Source organism: Lolium perenne, chromosome 1 (genome assembly GCF_019359855.2).
Source record: "Lolium perenne isolate Kyuss_39 chromosome 1, Kyuss_2.0, whole genome shotgun sequence".
In the NCBI taxonomy this organism is placed as follows: domain Eukaryota; kingdom Viridiplantae; phylum Streptophyta; class Magnoliopsida; order Poales; family Poaceae; genus Lolium; species Lolium perenne.
In genome coordinates, this window is record NC_067244.2 from 100712324 (window position 1) to 100737107 (window position 24784).

Here is a 24784-nt window from a genome sequence, read left to right on the forward strand (position 1 = left end):
TGCTGGATAGCGGTCTATGTACTTTGTCGTAATGCCCAATTGAATTTCACACTACTCATCATAATATGTATGTGCATTATCATGCCATCTTTATTTGTCAATTGCCCAACTGTAATTTGTTCACCCAACATGCTATTTATCTTATTGGAGAGACACCACTAGTGAACTGTGGACCTCGGTCCATTCTTTTACATCGAATACAATCTACTGCAATACTTGTTCTTTACTGTTCTTCGCAAACATTATCTTCCACACTATACATCTAATCCTTTGTTTACAGCAAGCCGGTGAGATTGACAACCTAGCTGTTACGTTGGGGCAAAGTACTTTGATTGTGTTGTGCAGGTTCCACGTTGGCGCCGGAATCCCTGGTGTTGCGCCGCACTGCACTCCGCCACCATCAACCTTCACGTGCTTCTTGACTCCTACTGGTTCGATAACCTTGGTTTCTTACTGAGGAAAAACTTGCTGTTGTACGCATCACACCTTCCTCTTGGGGTTCCCAACGGACGCGTATTGTACGCGTATCAAGCTCTTTTTCTGTCGCCGTTGCCGGGGACGTGAAGGAAATTACACCAAAGAGATTACTAACTCCCACGTCAACTGCACGCTAGCAATGAGATACTTTGCTAGGAGGACTCCTAGCGATATTCCAACAACCTCTCCTATACTACAGATGACTGATGATCAATGTTGTGATCTTGTTGAGTATTGGTCTGCTCAAAATAATTTGGTATGTTATGTGAAGACAGTGAGACAAGATCACATTACTGATTCCTTTTTTAAGCATGTGTCTCACAAGTCTTCATTTGTAGTTCATTGATACGTCTCCGACGTATCGATAATTTCTTATGTTCCATGCCACATTATTGATGTTATCTACATGTTTTATGCACACTTTATGTCATATTCGTGCATTTTCCGGAACTAACCTATTAACAAGATGCCGAAGTGCCAGTTGCTGTTTTCTGCTGTTTTTGGTTTCAGAAATCCTAGTAAGGAAATATTCTCGGAATTGGACGAAATCAAAGCCCAGGGGCCTATTTTCTCACGAAGCTTCCAGAAGTCCGAAGGAGAGACGAAGAGGGGCCACGGAGGGGCCACACCCTAGGGCGGCGCGGCCCCCCTTGGCCGCGCGGCCACGTGGTGTGGGGCCCCGTGCCGCCTCTTGACCTGCCCTTTCGCCTATAAAAAGTCTCCGTGACGAAACCCCCATCCGAGAACCACGATACGAAAAACCTTCCAGAGACGCCGCCGCCGCCGATCCCATCTCGGGGGATCCAGGAGATCGCCTCCGGCACCCTGCCGGAGAGGGGAATCATCTCCCGGAGGACTCTACGCCGCCATGGTCGCCTCCGGTGTGATGTGTGAGTAGTCTACCCCTGGACTATGGGTCCATAGCAGTAGCTAGATGGTTGTCTTCTCCCCATTGTGCTATCATTGTCGGATCTTGTGAGCTGCCTAACATGATCAAGATCATCTATCTGTAATTCTATATGTTGCGTTTGTTGGGATCCGATGAATAGAGAATACTTGTTATGTTGATTATCAAAGTTATGCTATGTGTTGTTTATGATCTTGCATGCTCTCCATTACTAGTAGATGCTCTGGCCAAGTAGATGCTTGTAACTCCAAGAGGGGGTACTTATGCTCGATAGTGGGTTCATGCCTGCATTGACACCTGGGACAGTGACAGAAAGTTCTAAGGTTGTGTTGTGCTGTTGCCACTAGGGATAAAACATTAGTGCTATGTTCAAGGATGTAGTCACTAGTTACATTACGCACCATACTTAATGCAATTGTCTGTTGCTTTGCAACTTAATACTGGAGGGGGTTCGGATGATAACCTGAAGGTGGACTTTTTAGGCATAGATGCAGTTGGATGGCGGTCTATGTACTTTGTCGTAATGCCCAATTAAATCTCACTATACACATCATGATATGTATGTGCATGGTCATGCTCACTTAATTTGTCAATAGCCCAACTGTAATTTGTTCACCCAACATCTAGATTGTCTTATGGGAGAGACACCTCTAGTGAACTGTGGACCCCGGTCCAATTCTCTTTCTTGAAATACAATCATCGCAATACTTGTTCTACTGTTTTCTCGCAAACAATCATCTTCCACACAATACGGTTAACTCTTTGTTACAGCAAGCCGGTGAGATTGACAACCTCACTGTTTCGTTGGGGCAAAGTACTTTGGTTGTGTTGTGCAGGTTCCACGTTGGCGCCGATATCTCTGGTGTTGCGCCGCACGACATCCCGCCGCCATCAACCTTCAACGTGCTTCTTGGCTCCTCCTGGTTCGATAAACCTTGGTTTCTTTACGAGGGAAAACTTGCTGCTGTGCGCATCATACCTTCCTCTTGGGGTTGCCCAACGAACGTGTGAAATACACGCCATCAAGCTCTTTTTCTCGGCGCCGTTGTCGGGAGATCAAGACACGCTGCAAGGGGAGTCTCCACTTCTCAATCTCTTTACTTTGTTTTTGTCTTGCTTAGTTTTATTTACTACTTTGTTTGCTGCACTAAATCAAAATACAAAAAAATTAGTTGCTAGTTTTACTTTACTTGCTATCTTGTTTGCTATATCAAAAACACAAAAAAATTAGTTTACTTGCATTTACTTTATCTAGTTTGTTTTATTTACTTGTTGCTAAAATGGCCAGCGCTGAAAATTCTAAGTTGTGTGACTTCACAACCACAAATAATAATGATTTCTTATGCACACCTATCGCCCCCCCTGCTACTACAGCAGAATTCTTTGAAATTAAACCTCCTTTACTGAATCTTGTTATGCGAGAGCAATTTTCTGGTGTTAGTTCGATGATGCTGCTGCCCATCTTAATAATTTTGTTGAATTATGTGAAATGCAAAAATATAAAGATGTAGATGGTGATATTATTAAACTAAAATTGTTCCCTTTCTCATTAAGAGGAAGAGCTAAAGATTGGTTGCTATCTCTGCCTAAGAATAGTATTGATTCATGGACTAAATGCAAGGATGCTTTTATTGGTAGATATTATCCCCCTGCTAAAATTATATCATTGAGGAGTAGCATAATGAATTTTAAACAATTAGATACTGAACATGTTGCTCAAGCTTGGGAAAGAATGAAATCTCTGGTTAAAAATTGCCCAACCCATGGACTGACTACTTGGATGATCATCCAAACCTTCTATGCAGGACTAAATTTTTCTTCACGGAATTTATTGGATTCAGCTGCTAGAGGTACCTTTATGTCCATCACTCTTGGTGAAGCAACAAAGCTTCTTGATAATATGATGATCAACTACTCTGAATGGCACACGGAAAGAGCTCCACAAGGTAAGAAGGTAAATTCGTCGAAGAAACCTCTTCCTTGAGTGATAAGATTGATGCTATTATGTCTATGCTTGTGAATGATAGGACTAATATTGATCCTAATAATGTTCCATTAGCTTCATTGGTTGCACAAGAAGAACATGTTGATGTAAACTTCATTAAAAATAATAATTTCAACAACAATGCTTACCGGAACAATTCTAGTAACAACTATAGGCCATATCCTTATAATAATGGCAACGGCTATGGTAATTCTTATGGGAATTCTTACAACAATAATAGGAGTTCACCCCCTGGACTTGAAGCCATGCTTAAAGAATTTATTAGTACACAAACTGCTTTTAACAAATCTGTTGAAGAAAAGCTTGGGAAAATTGATATACTTGCTTCTAAAGTCGATAGTCTTGTTGCTGATGTTGATCTTTTGAAATCAAAAGTTTTGCCTAATGAGAATCATCATAATAAAATTACTACTACAGCAAATGCCATTCAAGTTAGAATTAATGAGAATATAAGATTAATGGCTGAACTGCGTGCTAGGTGGGATAGAGAAGAAAATGAAAAACTAGCTAAAGAGAAGAATATAGCTAAAGTTTGGACTATTACCACCACTAGTAATGCTAATGCTACACATGTTGCTGCACCTCCTACTCATACTAATAAAAGAATTGGTGTTAGCAATGTTTCCACTTCGAATGCAAAGCGCGAAAAACTGCCTGAAACTGCTAAAACTGCTGAAACTGCCTGTGATAAAGCTGCTGAAATTTTTTCCAACATTGGGGATGATGATCCCATTGCTTTAGATTATAATGGTTTGAATTTTGATGATTGCCACATCTCTGAAGTTATAAAGTTCTTGCAAAAACTTGCTAAAAGTCCTAATGTTAGTGCTATAAATTTGGCTTTCACGCATCATATTACAAATGCTCTCATAAAAGCTAGAGAAGAGAAACTAGAGCGTGAAGCCTCTATTCCTAAAAAGTTAGAGGATGGTTGGGAGCCCATCATTAAGATGAAGATTAAAGATTTTGATTGTAATGCTTTATGTGATCTTGGTGCAAGTATTTCTGTTATGCCTAAGAAAATTTATAATATGCTTGACTTGCCACCGCTAAAAAATTGTTATTTGGATGTTAATCTTGCTGATCATTCTACAAAGAAACCTTTGGGTAAAGTTGATAATGTTCGCATTACCGTTAACAATAACTTGGTTCCCGTTGATTTTGTTGTCTTGGATATTAAATGCAATGCATCTTGTCCCATTATATTGGGAAGACCTTTCCTTCGAACTGTTGGTGCTATCATTGATATGAAGGAAGGTAATATAAAATATCAATTTCCTCTCAAGAAAGGTATGGAACACTTCCCTAGAAAGAGAATGAAGGTACCTTTTGATTCTATTATGAGAACAAATTATGATGTTGACACTTCGTCTCTTGATAATACTTGATACACACTTTCTGCGCCTAGCTGAAAGGCGTTAAAGAAAAGCGCTTATGGGAGACAACCCATGTTTTTACCTACAGTACTTTGTTTTTATTTTTTGTCTTGGAAGTTGTCTACTACTGTAGCAACCTCTCCTTATCTTAGTTTTGTGTTTTGTTGTGCCAAGTTAAGCCGTTGATAGAAAAGTAAGTACTAGATTTGGATTACTGCACAGTTCCAGATTTCTTTGCTGTCACGAATCTGGGTCCACCTCCCTGTAGGTAACTCAGAAAATTATGCCAATTTACGTGCATGATCCTCAGATATGTACGCAACTTTCATTCAATTTGAGCATTTTCATCTGAGCAAGTCTGGTGCCATTTTAAAATTCGTCAATACGAACTGTTCTGTTTTGACAGATTCTGCCTTTTATTTCGCATTGCCTCTTTCGCTATGTTGGATGAATTTCTTTGATCCATTAATGTCCAGTAGCATTATGCAATGTCCAGAAGTGTTAAGAATGATTGTGTCACCTCTGAATATGTCAATTTATAATGTGCACTAACCCTCTAATGAGTTGTTTCGAGTTTGGTGTGGAGGAAGTTTTCAAGGATCAAGAGAGGAGTATGATGCAACATGATCAAGGAGAGTGAAAGCTCTAAGCTTGGGGATGCCCCGGTGGTTCACCCCTGCATATATCAAGAAGACTCAAGCGTCTAAGCTTGGGGATGCCCAAGGCATCCCCTTCTTCATCGACAACATTATCAGGTTCCTCCCCTGAAACTATATTTTTATTCCGTCACATCTTATGTGCTTTTTCTTGGAGCGTCGGTTTGTTTTTGTTTTTGTTTTGTTTGAATAAAATGGATCCTAGCATTCACTTTATGGGAGAGAGACACGCTCCGCTGTAGCATATGGACAAGTATGTCCTTGGTTTCTACTCATAGTATTCATGGCGAAGTTTCTCCTTCGTTAAATTGTTATATGGTTGGAATTGGAAAATGATACATGTAGTAATTGCTATAAATGTTTTGGGTAATGTGATACTTGGCAATTGTTGTGCTCATGATTAAGCTCTTGCATCATATGCTTTGCACCCATTAATGAAGAAATACATAGAGCATGCCAAAATTTGGTTTGCATATTTGGTTTCTCTAAGGTCTAGATAATTTCTAGTATTGAGTTTGAACAACAAGGAAGACGGTGTAGAGTCTTATAATGTTTTCAATATGTCTTTTATGTGAGTTTTGCTGCACCGGTTCATCCTTGTGTTTGTTTCAAATAAGCCTTGCTAGCCTAAACCTTGTATCGAGAGGGAATACTTCTCATGCATCCAAAATACTTGAGCCAACCACTATGCCATTTGTGTCCACCATACCTACCTATACTACATGGTATTTTCCGCCATTCCAAAGTAAATTGCTTGAGTGCTACCTTTAAAATTCCATCATTCACCTTTGCAATATATAGCTCATGGGACAAATAGCTTAAAAACTATTGTGGTATTGAATATGTCATTATGCACTTTATCTCTTATTAAGTTGCTTGTTGTGCGATAACCATGTTTACTGGGGACGCCATCAACTATTCATTGGTTGAATTTCATGTGAGTTGCTATGCATGTTCGTCTTGTCTGAAGTAAGGGCGATCTACACTGAGTTGAATGGTTTGAGCATGCATATTGTGAGAGAAGAACATTGGGCCGCTAACTAAAGCCATGATCCATGGTGGAAGTTTCAGTTTTGGACAAACATCCTCAAATCTCTAATGAGAAAAGAATTAATTATTGTTGAATGCTTAAAGCATTAAAAGAGGAGTCCATTATCTGTTGTCTATGTTGTCCCGGTATGGATGTCTAAGTTGAGAATAATCAAAAGCGAGAAATCCAAATGCGAGCTTTCTCCTTAGACCTTTGTACAGGCGGCATAGAGGTACCCCTTTGTGATACTTGGTTAAAGCATATGTATTGCGGTGATAATCCAGGTAGTCCAAGCTAATTAGGACAAGGTGCGGGCACTATTGGTACACTATGCATGAGGCTTGCAACTTATAAGATATAATTTACATGATGCATATGCTTTATTACTACCGTTGACAAAATTGTTTCATGTTTTCAAAATCAAAGCTCTAGCACAAATATAGCAATCGATGCTTTTCCTCTATGAGGACCATTCTTTTACTTTCAATGTTGAGTCAGTTCACCTATTTCTCTCCACCTCAAGAAGCAAACACTTGTGTGAACTGTGCATTGATTCCTACATACTTGCTTATTGCACTTATTATATTACTCTATGTTGACAATATCCATGAGATACACATGTTACAAGTTGAAAGCAACCGCTGAAACTTAATCTTCTTTTGTGTTGCTTCAATATCTCTACTTTGAATTATTGCTTTATGAGTTAACTCTTATGCAAGACTTATTGATGCTTGTCTTGAAGTGCTATTCATGAAAAGTCTTTGCTATATGATTCACTTGTTTACTCATGTCATATACATTGTTTCGATCGCTGCATTCACTACATATGCTTTACAAATAGTATGATCAAGATTATGATGGCATGTCACTCCAGAAATTATCTGTGTTATCGTTTTACCTGCTCGGGACGAGCAGAACTAAGCTTGGGGATGCTGATACGTCTCCGACGTATCGATAATTTCTTATGTTCCATGCCACATTATTGATGTTATCTACATGTTTTATGCACACTTTATGTCATATTCGTGCATTTTCCGGAACTAACCTATTAACAAGATGCCGAAGTGCCGATTCTTTGTTTCTGCTGTTTTTGGTTTCAGAAATCCTAGTAAGGAAATATTCTCGGAATTGGACGAAATCAAAGCCCCGGGGCCTATTTTCTCACGAAGCTTCCAGAAGTCCGAAGGAGAGACGAAGAGGGGCCACGGAGGGGCCACACCCTAGGGCGGCGCGGCCCCCCCCCTTGGCCGCGCGGCCCTGTGGTGTGGGGCCCCCGTGCCGCCTCTTGACCTGCCCTTTCGCCTATAAAAAGTATCCGTGACGAAAACCCGGTGCGAGAACCACGATACGGAAAACCTTCCAGAGACGCCGCCGCCGCCGATCCCATCTCGGGGGATCCAGGAGATCGCCTCCGGCACCCTGCCGGAGAGGGGAATCATCTCCCGGAGGACTCTACGCCGCCATGGTCGCCTCCGGTGTGATGTGTGAGTAGTCTACCCCTGGACTATGGGTCCATAGCAGTAGCTAGATGGTTGTCTTCTCCCCATTGTGCTATCATTGTCGGATCTTGTGAGCTGCCTAACATGATCAAGATCATCTATCTGTAATTCTATATGTTGCGTTTGTTGGGATCCGATGAATAGAGAATACTTGTTATGTTGATTATCAAAGTTATGCTATGTGTTGTTTATGATCTTGCATGCTCTCCGTTACTAGTAGATGCTCTGGCCAAGTAGATGCTTGTAACTCCAAGAGGGGGTACTTATGCTCGATAGTGGGTTCATGCCTGCATTGACACCTAGGACAAAGGATGTGAAAAGTTCTAAGGTTGTGTTGTGCTGTTGCCACTAGGGATAAAACATTAGTGCTATGTTCAAGGATGTAGTCACTAGTTACATTACGCACCATACTTAATGAAATTTTATGTTGCTTTGCAACTTAATACCGGAGGGGTTCGGATGATAACACGAAGGTGGACTTTTTAGGCATAGATGCAGTTGGATGGCGGTCTATGTACTTTGTCGTAATGCCCAATTAAATCTCACTATACTCATCATGATATGTATGTGCATGGTCATGCTCTCTTTATTTGTCAATTGCCCAACTGTAATTTGTTCACCCAACATGCTGTTCGTCTTATGGGAGAGACACCTCTAGTGAACTGTGGACCCCGGTCCAATTCTCTTTACTGAAATACAATCTACTGCAATACTTGTTCTACTGTTTTCTGCAAACAATCATCTTCCACACAATACAGTTAACTCTTTGTTACTGACAAGCCGGTGAGATTGACAACCTCACTGTTTCGTTGGGGCAAAGTACTTTGGTTGTGTTGTGCAGGTTCCACGTTGGCGCCGGAATCCCTGGTGTTGCGCCGCACTACATCCCGCCGCCATCAACCTTCAACGTGCTTCTTGGCTCCTCCTGGTTCGATAAACCTTGGTTTCTTTCTGAGGGAAAACTTGCTGCTGTGCGCATCATACCTTCCTCTTGGGGTTGCCCAACGAATGTGTGAAATACACGCCATCATTCATCGCTTGAAGTAACATGCGTGCTCGTAATAATGTACATTTACAACAGCGTACAGGATCTCGTAGCTTTATTGGACACCTCTACTGTATGGTAAGGAATGTTATCTGTACAGCTATATTTAAATTAGTAAATCATTTAGACTTTATAGATGCACAATATACATCGTAAATTGATGTCTCTGTTTTATTTATAATATTTTTTTGAAAACTTTCAATTGTCGCATGTCGGCATGTGACGTGGTTGTGAAACTAATTTATATTTTCTCTTACGAAAATATTAGAAGGCAAGGCAAGCATACTGTGAGAGTACAGACAGAGAGACGAGTCTACTTGAGCAATTCAAGGTGTGCCAGACGAGCAGAAATGGTTTGACTGGACATTTTGCACAGAGTGTTATTGTAAGTATTCTCTACTAATGTCAGTTATGGTTTTCAATTGTATGCAGAAATATCTTGTCATATCTGTCAAGCTTCATGCACTACCAACACAACCAAATGTCCGAACTGGTGGAAAGGGCTAGTACAATTCACTTATATACTTCTCAGCAATATCATGCACATTACGAATTCTACACATGGATCCATGCATATTTATAGTCCTGCTATTACGTGTTAGCAATAGAAGACATGTCAATATGATGTAACATGCTCTTACTAAAATGTATATGCGGTAATCAGCCATGCCAGTTTGTAGGATTATTAGAGGTAGTTCATACACATGTCTTCAGATTATAATCTCTTCTCTTACACATGTGTAACAACTGAAAACTCCTCAGTCTGACATGAAAGTGGAGCTGGCAAAACCAAAGAAAGATGGTACAGAAAAAACCCAGGAAGAATGTCTGAATTCATTTTCAAAGGTACTACAATGTCATGGTATAGCCAACAACACATTCCTACGAAATGCTGGGTTCACAACTAATTTGTCGAGGTCCAAGTCCAAGTCAAAGCCCAAGAGCAGATTAAGGTCCATGTCATTGTCTTCTTATGTTCTCGAGGAACAACTCAAAGAGGAGCGAGCAATAGTGGTTGCACAAAGAGTAGTCATCCACCGTATAACTGCAGGATTAGAAGCAAGTCAAGCCCACCTGGGCAACATCCTGAGAAAGTGTGGGAGATGCTGAATACCACAGTGAACACTGACAGTCAAAGGTGTCCCTTGGTTGTGTGAAAGGGTTTGTGATGCTGAACTATTTTTTTGGTGCTTCTATCTGCACTTGTTATGTACTTGGTGGTTGTTTCCTTAGTGATGTGGATTTAATGAAAACTGGATGGATTGGATGCATTAATATTTAATCAAGGTTTAATCTGATTTGTAGTATTTTTTTATATTGCGCTGCATGGGAAAAGCATAAGTATTAGTTGGCCCATTGGTGACCATTTTCATACATTATTTTAGTTGATGGGTCCTTGTCCTTGTATCCTTGAAAGGAGGTAGTACTACAGTAAGCTACCAAATTTTCTAGTATAGTATTTTTTTTAGCGCCAGCTAAATTGAAAATATCTGTCAAGAGCTACAATCTCCCGCCAATAAAATCCAAAATATTCGCTACGCGTTTTTGAATTTAAGTTTTGTTAGGAGATAGTACATGGGAACTGATTTTGGTTGTGATTCTGACTTGATGTGACCGTAGGCCTTGGATTCTTGAACAGAGGCACTACGCCGGTCTACAATTTTTCTAGTACTTATATTGCTTCTACTGTAGCAAAGTTCAAAATGTCAGTCAAGAGGCACCCCCCTGCAAAATGAATCCAAAATATTTCAGACGCGGTTTCGAATTGGACTTTGGAGAACTTGGGTGTAAATGATTTTATGATGATGGCTTGATGGGACCCCTGGCCTTAAATTGCTGAACTGAGCTACTAAGAGCATGTCTAGTGGTTTCTCTAAATGAGGACCTCTATATCTCCATATATATGACCATCTATAAAGATTCCCTTTTAGATGATCTAAGTTTTTCAGTGGAACGTCTATATCTAGACCATCTATATTTTTTATATAGTCACTGTCAAGTGGACCTCTTGATCTTAGAGGTGTGTGGGGACGTGTGCGCGGGGAAGGATTTTGCTTTTGGATGGTCCTCGCTCCGTCATCGAAATTTGTAGGATGAGTAGAGGAAATGGATGGTCCTCTATATTTAGATGGTCATTTAGATGAGCCACTGGAAGCGTTTTTTCAGCTCATGGTCATCTATACACATTTAGAGGATCATATAGAGGAGCCACTAGAGATGCTCTAAGACTTTCTTTCTGGTCATAGTGGGGAGTAACATATAGTAGTGTCATGCGCATGCGGGAGTGGTGTTTTGAAACATGGGAGCATATGCTCCCTCTATTTTGAAATGCATCTTACACATATTTTGAATTTCAAAAAATTGAAACAAAAAATTTGCATGTACATATTCTCGTGCTACGTGCTTACAAAGTTGTTTCATAAAAAATCGACTTTTCATGTGACGTGTGTAAAAAGATAAAACTCAGTACTAAAAATAATGTTTTTCACAAGATAAGTGTTCTCTTTTTTACATAGAACACAAAAATAATAGGTTTTTGGTGAAACTTGATGAACGAACATACATTATTAATATGTACATGTTAATTTTTTTGCTAATTTTTTCGACATTTTAAAATATGATTTTTTGGTAGAGGGAGCATATGCACCCGGGAGCCAAATTGAATTTCCGCATGCATATGACACTACTCTATGTTACTACGTCCATAATGCATAGAAACTTAGATGTAGTACTATCTTGCATGAGTGTATTAGTTAGCATGTAGACTCATTCTATCTTGAAAAGTGTTATGGTAACATAGCTAGTTACCACAACCATCTCTTTCTTCATTTAATATCATGCCATGTCATCAATTTGCCTAGTTGGCAATGCATGTAGCTCCATGTTAATACTCCTTAGTTACTCCCACTATGATTAGTCTAAGTAGCATGGTCTACCCCAGAAGCAGATCCACTAACGTGCAACAGACAAGTCAGGTAAGCTACACCTCTCTACATGATTAAATCTAATTTGATCTAAATTAACTTCCATACTATATGTAAGCCATATGCATTTACAAGAATTAGTAACAATAAAAATTATGACTATATTTTTTAATATTTATATGATTTTTTGTACAGTCAAAATATACAGTGATTGCTACAGTAAATACGTATAGTATTTGTTACAGTTTCCTGAATTTTCTTCTACGTTTCGCACTACTTAAGCACTGTGCTTACCAGACTTGTCATCTCTACGTTAGAGGATATGGTTCCGGTCTACCCCTTGCCTTATATTACAATCACGAGTATATTACTTAGACCATTTGTACAACATACTTTTGTTGCGACTGGATTATAAATAAAGGCCGTGTGCATCACCACGATGCAGAGGCTGGGGTCATATCTCCTTTTCGAAGAAAAAAAAATTACTTAGACCATAGCCTTATTCAAAATCAATTCTCAGTCAAGCTGCAAAATCTCCTACCAATGCCGATATATTTCGGAAGGGCTTTTCAAAATTGATTTTCAAGATACATCATGATTATGATCATGGTAACTGATTTTCAACGTGATGATGACTTGATGTGACACTTGGCCGTACTAGTACGGTCTCATATTTTTTTATTACTTGGACTGTAGCCAAATTCAAAATCTCATTCCAGCGGCAAAACTTCCCGCCCGAAAAATACAAATATTTCACACGCTTCTAACTTCCCATTCTACCCTCGTAAAGATGACAACAATGTCCATGTATAAGTCGGTTGGTGGGGGGTCTACACGTCATTTTTTCGATCACCACCTCCCTAGCTCCGGAAACTCCCCGAAAAAAATTCATTTCCCTCAGTCTCTCCTCTGAGACCACCCACCGGAACTTCCCAATTCCCTCTCTCTCCCACCTCCACGACCACCGCACCGGAACATCCCCGCCGGACTTCCCTGGCCTACCCCAGGCTTCGCGATCCTCATCATCCGGCTGCCTGCCGGAGCCGCTTCATCGACACCGTCATCAACCGGACCGGATCATCCCCGCCGAACCTCAAAACCATATGTTCATCGAGCAGTTTACCGCAGTCGCTTCAGCTGTGGTATCGTCCACCCCACCGGAGCCGCTTCGCCGGATCCGTCGTCCACCGCATCGGATCTTGCTCACCGACACCGCTGTGCATGAACCGGATCTGCTCACCGACACCGTGCATGATCTAAACTCTTCTACTATCGCTTTTCTATTGCTTGCCTGCAAGTTCTTGTTTAATCTTGGGGGAACCTGTTTGTGCTAACGACGCGCCGTTACGTTTTTCCAGATGAGTAACCATGAAGTGTAATGGCCGTCTCTCCAACCCCAAGTAGCACATGTAGTGTACTTCATCACCGGATCTATCAACCCCAGGAAGATCTGCTGTGACTCCCACAGAGTGCTTCTCCTAATGTAAGTCCCTTGTTTTAGCGTCATGTTCTGGGTTCAGATGCTTGTTTGTCTGAAGCTCTTTCAGTTCATTCCTAGCTATGACCGTAACATCTTGCTATTTTCTATTTCATTGCTAACTTTAAGCGATTGAACATTTTGGTTTGCATTCCCTGCTCTGTAGATGTAGCCATCATAACTTCTATCTTGCTCAGTCGTTGTTACAAAAACTATAGGCTGCTACTATTTTGTTCATGCCAATCTTGTTCTCCCTAAACATGTTGGTTTGCACTCCCTGTACTACATGTGATGCCATTGTTATTTCTATCTACTTCTTCGTAAGCTAACAAAGTAACTGCCTGCTATTAGTTCCTGCATGCTATCGCTTTGCCATCCTGAAGTACAAATTTATTTGAACTCGTCACAGTAGCTACTTCCATCATAATTTTGTCTGCCATCTGATTCTTCAAAAGATGCAATATTAACTTGTTTCTCTTAATTGGCATGGCGCTCACATATAGAATGGTGAAAATATTGGTGTGCATTCCCTCTTCTACAAGTACACAGGTGATCCCACTATATTCCGTTTCTGGTCCATCCTAAGCCGTAGCATTAACTATCCTCTATGTGTTGCTCATTACAACTTTATATCCCGAAACAAATTGATTTGTTTCCCTCATCTACAAGTTTATGAGTGATGCCATTATAACTCCTATCTATTTTATTCCTAGCTATTATAGTAACATCCTGCTATTATTTAGTTCATGGCCAATTTTAAGTAATTGCACATGTTGGTTCGCATTCTCTGCTCTATAGCTTTTGGCATCATAACTTCTATATTTTGTTTACATTCCCTGCTGTGTAGATCTAGCCATCATAATTTTATCTTGCTTAGTCGTTGTTACAAAAATTATGGCCCGCTACTATGTTATTTGTGCCAATTTTTTACTGCATGAACATGTTGGCTTGCATTCCCTGTACTACAGGTGATGCCATTGTTTTGTATCTAGTTCATTGTAAGCTAACAAAGTAAGGACTTAGTTTGACATGCTATCACTCTGCTATCTAGCCTGTAGTACAAATAAACTTGTCATACTACTAGATAATAATTTTGTGTGCCATCTTGTTCTTCAAAAGCTGCATTATTGACTTGTTTCTCTGACTTGGCATGACGCTCACATATGGAATGCTGGACATATTGGTTTGCATTCCCTCTTATACAAGTTCACAGGTGATCCCACTATATTCTGTATCTGGTCCATCCTAAGCTCCAGCATTAACTATCCTCTATGTGTTGCTCATTACAAGTTTATATCCCGAAACATCTTGATTCACTATAAGTTCAGGAGTATTATTTAGTTCACGGTCAATTTGAAGTAATTGCACTTGGCACATGTTGGTTCACATTCCCTCCTCTTTAGCTTTTGCCATCGTAACTTCTATATTTGGTTTACAATCCCTGCTCTGTAAATGTAGCCATCATAACTTCATCTTGCTCAGTCATTGTTACAAAATTTATAGCCTGCTACTATGTTGTTCATGCCAATTTTGTACTCCCTGAACATGTTGGTTTGCATGGGACTCGACAGTAGTAAGTCTGTTGTTTCATTCTAACGTGCTCTGTTATATTGGCTGTTGGTATGCGGCATGCACTCTTTGTTTGCTTATTGTGCGGATTACAATGATCTTGTTATAACGACAAAATGATGAGTTCCAAATTCTTTGGCAAACAATATTGTAGTGTCTTTGCCTTTTCATTGTTGTTGTCTTAACTTGTAATGTCTTTGTTTCAGATATAGGTGATGCATGGACAACTTAAAAGATTGCTAAATCGCTTCATTGTATTGCTAGGTTTAATTACCATTCAATTTCTCTGGGTTCTGTAATATTTTTTCAAAGCCTTGCAGCTGATGTAATATTTAGTTAGTTTTTATAGTTCTTTCGCGCATTTTTTCTATGGTGCTTGTGGTAAGTGATGCTATCCAACAGAAATCATGTGCTGCGTAAATATTCTCGGTATCTAAATCACAAATTCCCATCCCTAAAACGTCCCAATTAAGCGAAATCACATATGTGCCGGCCCGCAAAATCCTAAAGCGCCTATTATGCCGGCATATAAACATTAACTAAACGGGCTGGCCCACTTACTTATTGGGCCAGCCCACTTGATTTAAGGTGGACCCCCCACTAATTGGGCCGGCCTACTTTCTTTAAAGTGGACCCCACACACTAACTGGACCGGCCCTGTAAAAGAAAAGTGGCCCACGTGCTTATTGGGCCAGCCCATTTGGTAAATGGGCCGGCCCGTTAGCAGGAAAGTGGGCCCCATAAGCTTATTGGTGCTTGTGATGGTAAAGCACACGTCAGTTGGGAACCCCAAGAGGAAGTTATGATGCGTACAGCAGCGAGTTTTCCCTCAGTAAGAAACCAAGGTTATCGAACCAGTAGGAGATGAAGGCCACGTGAAGGTTGTTCGTGAAGGAGTGTAGTGCGGCGCAACACCAGGCATTCCGGCGCCAACGTGGAACCTGCACAGCACAATCAAAATACTTTGCCCCAACTTAACAGTGAGGTTGTCAATCTCACCGGCTTGCTGAAAAAAAAAGGATTAAACGTATGGTGTGGAGAATGATGTTTGCTTGCAGAAGACAAAAGAGAACAATGATTGTGGTAGGTTGTATTTCAGATGTAAAAGAATGGACCGGGGTCCACAGTTCACTAGTGGTGTCTCTCCAATAAGATAAATAACATGTTGGGTAAACAAATTACAGTTGGGCAATTGACAAATAGAGAGGGCATAACAATGCACATACATATCATGATGACTACTATGAGATTTACTTAGGGCATTACGACAAAGAACATAGACCGCCATCCAGCATGCATCTATGCGTAAAAAGTCCACCTTCAGGTTAGCATCCGCACCCATTCCAGTATTAAGTTGCAAACAACAGACAATTGCATTAAGTACTGTGCGTAATGTAAACAATACAAATATCCTTAGACAAAGCATTGATGTTTTATCCCTAGTGGCAACAACACATCCACAACCTTAGAACTTTCTCACACGTCCTGCATTCAATGGAGGCATGAACCCACTATCTAGCATAAATACCCCCTCTTGGAGTTACAAGTATCAACTTGGCCAGAGCCTCTACTAGCAACGGAGAGCATGCAAGATCATAAACAACACATATATGATAGATCGATAATCAACTTGACATAGTATTCCATATTCATCGGATCCCAACAAACACAACATGTAGCATTACAAATAGATGATCTTGATCATGATAGGCAGCTCACAAGACCTAAACATGATGGCACAATAGGAGAAGACAACCATCTAGCTACTGCTATGGACCCATAGTCCAAGGATACTCACGCATCAGTCCGGAGGCGGGCATGGTGATGTAGAGCCCTCCGGTGATGATTCCCCTCTCCAGCAGGGTGCCAGAGGAGATCTTCTGAATCCCCCGAGATGGGATTCACGGCGGCGGCGTCTCAGGAACCTTTCTCGTATTTTGGCTCTCGGTACTAGGGTTTTCCGATACGAAGGAATAAATAGGCGGAGAGGCAGCGTCGGGGGAGCCAGGGGGCTGCCTCCCCATAGGTCGGCGTGGCAGTGGGGCCCCCCGCGCCGCCTTATGGTGTGGGCCCCTGCTGCCCTTCCTCGACTCTTCTTCGGACTTCTGAAAGACTCCGTGGAAAATAGGGCCGTGGGCTTTTGTTTCGTCCAATTCTGAGAATATTTCCTGTGTAGAATTTCTGAAACCAAAAACAGCAGAAAACAGAAACTGGTGCTTCGGCATCTTGTTAATAGGTTAGTCCCAGAAAATGCATAAAAACATTATAAAGTGTGAATAAAACATTTTAGGTATTGTCATAAAACTAGCATGGAACATAAGAAATTATAGATACGTTGGAGACGTATCAAGCATCCCCAAGCTTAGTTCCTACTCGCACTCGAGTAGGTAAATGATAAAAAGAATAATTTCTGAAGTGACATGCTACCAACATAATCTTGATCAATACTATTGTAAAGCATATGAGATGAATGAAGTGACCCAAAGCAATGGTCTAGCTAACAAAAAGATAATGACTAAACAACTGAATCATATAGCAAAAACTTTTCATGAATAGTACTTTCAAGACAAGCATCAAAAAGTCTTGCATAAGAGTTAACTCATAAAGCAATAGATTCTTAATGAGAGGTTTTGAAGCAACACAAAGGAAGAATTAAGTTTCAGCAATTTCTTTCAACTTTCAACATGTATATCTCATGGATAATTGTCAACACAAAGTAATATGATGAGTGCAATAAGTAAGCATGTAAGAATCAATGCACACAGTTAACACAAGTGTTTGCTTCTAAGATATAAAGAAGTAGGTAAACTGACTCAACATAAAGTAAAAGAAAGGCGCTTCGCAGAGGGAAGCAGGGATTAAATCATGTGCTAGAGCTTTTCAAGTTTTGAAATCATATAGAGAGCATAAAATTAAAGTTTTGAGAGGTGTTTGTTGTTGTCAACGAATGGTAGTGGGCACTCTAAACCCTTTGTCAAACAGACTTTCAAAGAGCGGCTCCCATGAAGGACGTTATCTCTACCAGCAAGGTAGATCATCCCTCTTCTCTTTTGTTTACACATGTATTTTAGTTTTATTTATAGATGACACTCTTCCCAACCTTTTTCTTTCACAAGCCATGGCTAACCGAATCCTCGGGTGCCTTCCAACATTTCTCATACCATGGAGGAGTGTCTATTGCAAAATTAAGTTGCTTACTGATAAATCAGGGCAAAACATGTGAAGAGAATTATTAATGAAACTTAATTAATTGGGGCTGGGCACCCCGTTGCCAGCTCTTTTTGCAAAATTATTTGATAAGCGGATGAAGCCACTAGTCCATTGGTGAAAGTCTGCCCAACAAGATTGAAAGATAAAACACCACATACTTCCTCATGAGCTATAAAACATTGATAAAAATAAGGAGTAATAAAGTTTTGAATTGTTTAAAGGTAGCACATGAAGTATTTACTTGGAATGGCAGAAAAATACCACATAGTTGGTAGTTATGGTGGACACAAATGGCATATGTTGTGGCTCAAGGTTTTGGATGCACGAGAAGCATTCCCTCTCAGTACAAGGCTTTGGCTAGCAAGGTTGTTTGAAGCAAACACAAGTATAAACCGGTACAGCAAAACTTACATAAGAACATATTGCAAGCATTATAAGACTCTACACTGTCTTCCTTGTTGCTCAAACACTTTTACCAGAAAATATCTAGACCTTAGAGAGACCAATCATGCAAACCAAATTTCAACAAGCTCGTTGGTAGTTCTTCACCAATATGTTTAAACTACATGATGCAAGAGCTTAAACATGATCTACTTGAGAGCTCAAAACAATTGCCAAGTATCAAATTATTCAAGACAATATACCAATTACCACATGAAGCATTTTCTGTTTCCAACCAAATAGCAATAAGTGCAGCGGCTTTCAGCTTTTGCCATGAACATTAAAAGTAAAACGAAGAACACCAGTGTTTACATGAAAAAGCGGAGCGTGTCTCTCTCCCACACAAGTATGTTAGGATCCGATTTATTCAGAGAATGAAAATAACAAAACAAAAATAAAAACACACAGACGCTCCAAGTAAAGTACATAAGATGTGACGGAATAAAAATATAGTTTCACTAGAGGTGACCTGATAAGTTGTTGATGAAGAAGGGGATGCCTTGGGCATCCCCAAGCTTAGACGCTTGAGTCTTCTTAAAATATGCGGGGATGAACCACGGGGGCATCCCCAAGCTTGGACTTTTCACTCTTCTTGATCATATTATATCATCATCCTCTCTTGATCCTTAAAAACTTCCTTCACACCAAACTCAAACCAATCTCATTAGAGGGTTAGCGCATAATCAAAAATTCACATGTTCAGCAAGGACACAATCATTCCCAACACTTCTGGACATTACCCAAGGTTACTGAAATTTAATGGAGCAAAGAAATCCACTCAAACACAGTAAAAGAGGCAATGCAAAATAAAAGGCAGAATTTGTCAAAACAGAACAGTCCGTAAAGACGAATTTTTTCGAGGCACTTAACATGCTCAGATGGAAAAGTACAGTTGAATGAAAGTTGCGTACATATCTGAGGATTACTCATGATTTTTTTCAAGATTTTTAGATTTCTCTACAGAGAGAAAAAACGTAAAACCGTGACAGCTAGAAATCTGTTTCTGCGCAGAAATCCAAATCAAGTATCAACTTTATATCAAAGACTTTACTTGGCCCAACAATGCAATAAAATAAAGATACAAAGGTATTGCTACAGTAGTAACAAGCACCTTGACTCAAATATAAAACAAAAATTGCAGAAATAAAATAATGGGTTGTCTCCCATAAGCGCTTTTTTTAACGCCTTTCAGCTAGGCGCAGAAAGTGAAAATCAAGTAACATCAAGAGAAGAAGCATCAATATCATAATTTGTTCTAATAATAGAATCAAAAGGCATCTTCATTCTCTATCTAGGGAAGTGTTCATACCTTTCTTAAGAGGGAATTGATATTTAATATTTCCTTCTTTCATATCAAGAATAGCACCAACGGTTCGAAGAAAGGGTCTTCCCAAAACAATAGGACAAGATGCATTGCATTCAATATCCAAAACAACAAAATCAACGGGGACAAGGTTATTGTTAACCGTAATGTGAACATTATCAATTCTCCCCAAAGGTTTCTTTATAGAATTATCAGCAAGATTAACATCCAAATAATAACATTCCAAAGGTGGCAAGTCAAGCATATCATAAAGTTTCTTAGGCGTAACAGAAATACTTGCACCAAGATCACATAAAGCATTACAATCAAAATCATTAACCTTCATTGTAACATCCCGGGAATCGACCCTTCCTAGGATGCTACCAATTATACTAAAAACTAGAAAAGTCAAGTGATTATCCAAAAATTGGGCAGAGTTTTCTTTGTATATAAGGACATCCACGACATGCAGATAGCAATAAGAGGATATGTAGTGACATTTCAACTTTAAAGAAAACAACCACGTGATTCACAAAATCCCAGCATATCGGAAGACGCCAAATATATTTGTTCACAAGGTAACATGGATTAAGTGACTAATACAATACGACTAATAGGTAAAGAAACATACATGTCTACATCGTAATATCTAAATAAGTGTGATGTGCTCAACAATGTAGATGTGCTACGCCCGGGCCCCATGCATGGTGTTTACTTAGTACCTGAAATCCAAATGAAATGCAAGAGTGAGTATGGAAATACTCAGCAAGTACAACATGGAACCGTAAAAACATAAATCATAGAAAGTCATTGGAACTTCACTCGGAAACATAGATTTTATATGAAAACTGAAATATGGGTTTTCGTAGTACTGGCTCGGAGTTTACCAGCGCGTTGGCTCGGAGTTTACCAACCTGCGGCAGTATTGGCTCGGAATTTACCAACCCGCGGCCCAATAAATTTTAGAAGGAAATTATTGAGTCAAATTACCAATTAACAACGAAGCACACCAGAAGCACACAAGCCACACAATCAAACATTAAGGCGACAAGGTTCGTAATGCACTTGCCTTAGACGGACTTCCAAACAGAAGAAATACACGCAACTGCTGTATTTTCCAAGCCTGTGATAAAATTGTTTTAGAAACTATTCTGAAAGAATGGCATAAACCATCGATTGTATTTCTAATACTGTCCTGGAGCTAGCACAAACCATGACATCTAATTAACTTGAATAGATCTGCGCTAATTACTTATCAGATAATGAGTTTCTATTCTAGCCAAGCAAACCATAGACTAAGTACGAATTGAAAATGTGCAGCTTACAACTCAGAGTGCTACGGTAAATTCTTCAGTTCAGTTGGTAGTGTTATTACAGCAACATCACTATTCTAGTCAAATCACATGACTTAATAACTTCATCCAGATTCAATGATTTGATGCCTTTACCGGATTAACTAGACTTGGAATCTAAATGTATGGCCACATAGTCCAGTCATCTATGCCTGCACGTACTAGCTTCAGACCAGCGCTATAAGTGCTATTTGCTTCAGATCGATGCATATTAGAATAGTATAGGATCTTCTCATAAAACGGCTGATCATAGCACCTAGTACTACTACTACTACTGCTAGCAACAAAGGCCAATGCAGACTCGACCACGCGTTCGCTTCAGATATCGGATGGATGATGAGGAAGAACGCCCGGCGGCGGCGTTCCTCGATGACTTGCAGATTGGGGAGGCGGCCGAAGAACCCTAGGAGGCGGATGATTTTGGAGTCTAGGGTGACCCCTCGTGCGTGGGCGAGAACAGGGCTCTGGTGGGCTTTTATATTTATTTTCTCCCTTTATCCTTAACCGAACCTGAATTGGTATTTGCCTTTTTCCCTATTTCTGAATTTATATATTGGCAAGAATTAAAGTGGGTCTTCAACGATCATCCGAACTCCAAATAGAATATACAGGTACTCGTTTTCGATCAACTCGACAAGACGAACTTAACCATGCGCTCTGATTTTATTAACAACCAATGATACAAAAATGTCAACCTTCGGTCAACACTCCACAGGTTAAGTAGAACTTGCTCTTAAAAATCTGGGTTCAAACCGGGCCAGTCAACGGGTGCTGACCGGGCGCAGGAATCGCTCTGCAGTAACCCGCCCAGTTGGCATCAGCGTCGCGTCCGGTTAGTGCCGGGACGCATCCGGCGTGCCGCCCGGTTCGACCGGGCCAGGGACCGGGCGCGCCGGCGTGGCAGACGGTCTGACCAGGTGCTAGGCCGGCCTGGACTTTTTCTTCTCCTCTCGCGCATGCCTCCCGCTCCTCCCTCGCGCGTCCATGAGATATCTTCATGTCAGCTCCATGTCCAGCTTCACGTCCTTCTTCACGTCCAGCTGCCTCTCTCCTCCTCGTGCGATGCTTGTCTCCTCTTCATACCTGATGATACATAAGTAAAAAGACTTAGGCAGTATAAAGTTCTCATCAATCAAGGTATCGTTTAGGAACAAGTTCACCTGTTGTTTAAGTAGCTTCGCACGAGTCCTTGTAATAGGTCCAATCCGAACTTCATTGGACTTGAACTTCACAGCAGGTTCATCAGCATCTTGCAATGACAGAGGTAGTGGTGTAGTAGGGATTTCCTCATCATATACATGTAATATGTTGCATATAGATCGAAGTCTATGATTACACAAGAAAATTGACCTACAAGTCCCACACATGCATGCATGCAAATGTTTGTGTGTGGCATCCATTTGTCATAAACTCTATCATGTTTAAAACATTCCAAAACATAGTAATTACAACAAATGAAACCATATAAACTAACACATATGGAAAATTTTAAAACGGTTAATTTAAATCACCCGTCCAAAATATATATCACTTCCTGGAAAGTAAATTTGGTGAAATTTTTCAAAAATTTGGAGAAAATATAAAAAATACAGGCAACGGAATAGTATGATAGTACGCATTAATGTTAGATTTTGAACTTAGTGGAATTTCTTCTATTCTGTCCGGGTGGATTTGGTTGTGAAATAATGCTCACAACTTGGGACGCTAAAAGGTTGAAAAGTGCATGCATTTCCGCACGAAAAGTTGGTAGTAATTGGCAGGGATGGAGCTAGCAGGGGATAGCCAGGGCCATGCCCCCCCAAATGCTAAAATATTATATGTAGGATCTTCTACATTATATGCAAATTAGTCCCCAAATTTGATAAAAAAATGTTTGTATGCCCCGTACATCTGGCTTGTTTGATTCAAATGATTTCTAAGTGAATCTTGTAGGATCTTTACCCATATGGTTTTTTCCTATAGAACGTGTTTGATTCAAAGGATTGAACCCTCCGAAATTCCTACAGATTGCTTTCTCATAGTACAGTTATATATAGGATTTCTAACAAGAGGTTGGACCTCTAGAAAAAATTCCTATGTGTGTCTATGAGAGCATTGCTACGGACTCAATCTCTATAGGAATTTCCTATGACTTTACTATGATCCCATCAAATAACTAATTATACCAATTCTCATAGATTTCTTTCCATATGATTCAAGGGGGCATGTCATATCAATCCTCCATTTTTCCTATTCCTCCACTTTTCCTATCCTATGAATCAAACAACCCCCAAGTAATTTTTCTGGCTCTGTCCATGGTAATTGGAACCTCCCACTAAATCCCCGTAAATAAAGGATAACATCGGTAAATACTCTTCTCTATCCTCTCACCCGAAACGTGCCCCTCTCGACCCCCCCCCTCTCTCTCTAAGGTAGCGCTCAATGGAGGCGTTGAGTGGCTGCTCTGGCGAGTACACGACCGAGTCCAACGGCAATGGCCCTGAAACTCCACCAGGAAGCCCATACTCGGTGGACGGGCCATCTCCATGGTCGGAGGAGGAATTCGATTCGTACCCATCAGAGGAGACGACGTAACCGATCAAGACCAACTCCGACAACAAGACGCCACCGAAGTACTCCGACGATGACATCAACAACAATTCCTTCTTCGAGGGCGAGCCAAAAGATGTGGACGAGTGGGAGGAGGATTAATGCTCTGATGAGCGCGAGCGGGAGAAGAATAGGGACCAACCGCCGAAGAGCCCATTCTCTTACCATGAGGTATCGTCAGACTCGAACAAGGCAGACGACGAGGCCGCTGATGACGACGAAGAGGAAGTCTCATCAGCACCCCTGAAGAAGGTTGCTCAGGAACAAGACGATGGAGCCCCCCTCAAGAAGAGTGTCCGGGAGGAAGACGATGGATCACAGAAGAACGATGCGGCCGCCATTAAGAAGAATAAGCAGCTAGTACTAGTTCTAAGAAAAGAAAAGTAGTACTACTAGTTAGGTCTCCCTTATTTTTTCCCTTTTGAGTTGTACTGTAAGATATTTTTTGTCTATGTTTAATCTAAGGAATCCAGAATATATATTTATGCATCCTCTGTGATCTTCACCACTAGCATTGCAACGTTGCGAAAAACCAATTATTCATTTCTTTCCAAATTTCCAAATAGACTAGCATTGCGAGGAGGACAAAGCATTTCTTTATTGCCCTCTCATATGAATCACCTCCATACATCACATCTCATACGGATTGAAAGCCATGCCAAATTATTGGTTCAAGACCATGAATACCAAGCCAATTTTGTTAGCTAGTTGGACCACCCTCGGATTGAGAACCAATGGTTGAAAAGAAAGGTGGGCACCAACTCTCTTTTTTTCTCGACTGTCCGACACTTGATGTTGATTGCAAAGTTCACAAAGGCCAAAATTGTGACATCCTCTTTGTGCAAGTCTTGCCACCATCCAAACTCGGTTTTGAAGGACCAACCAAGAAAAAAAATCTTGCACTTTGGTGGACCTCATGGACCA

At 40.5% G+C, this 24784-nt stretch overlaps 1 long non-coding RNA gene across 1 annotated transcript; it reads right to left on the bottom strand.

Annotated features, from left to right (window-relative positions):
- Positions 1-20344: 20344 nt before the first annotated feature.
- Positions 20345-20984, bottom strand: LOC127345759 (uncharacterized). Its single transcript, XR_007878978.2, has 2 exons — positions 20807-20984; positions 20345-20641 (listed from the first exon to the last, which is right to left on the bottom strand). It is a non-coding gene; the product is annotated as an uncharacterized lncRNA (long non-coding RNA).
- Positions 20985-24784: the final 3800 nt, after the last annotated feature.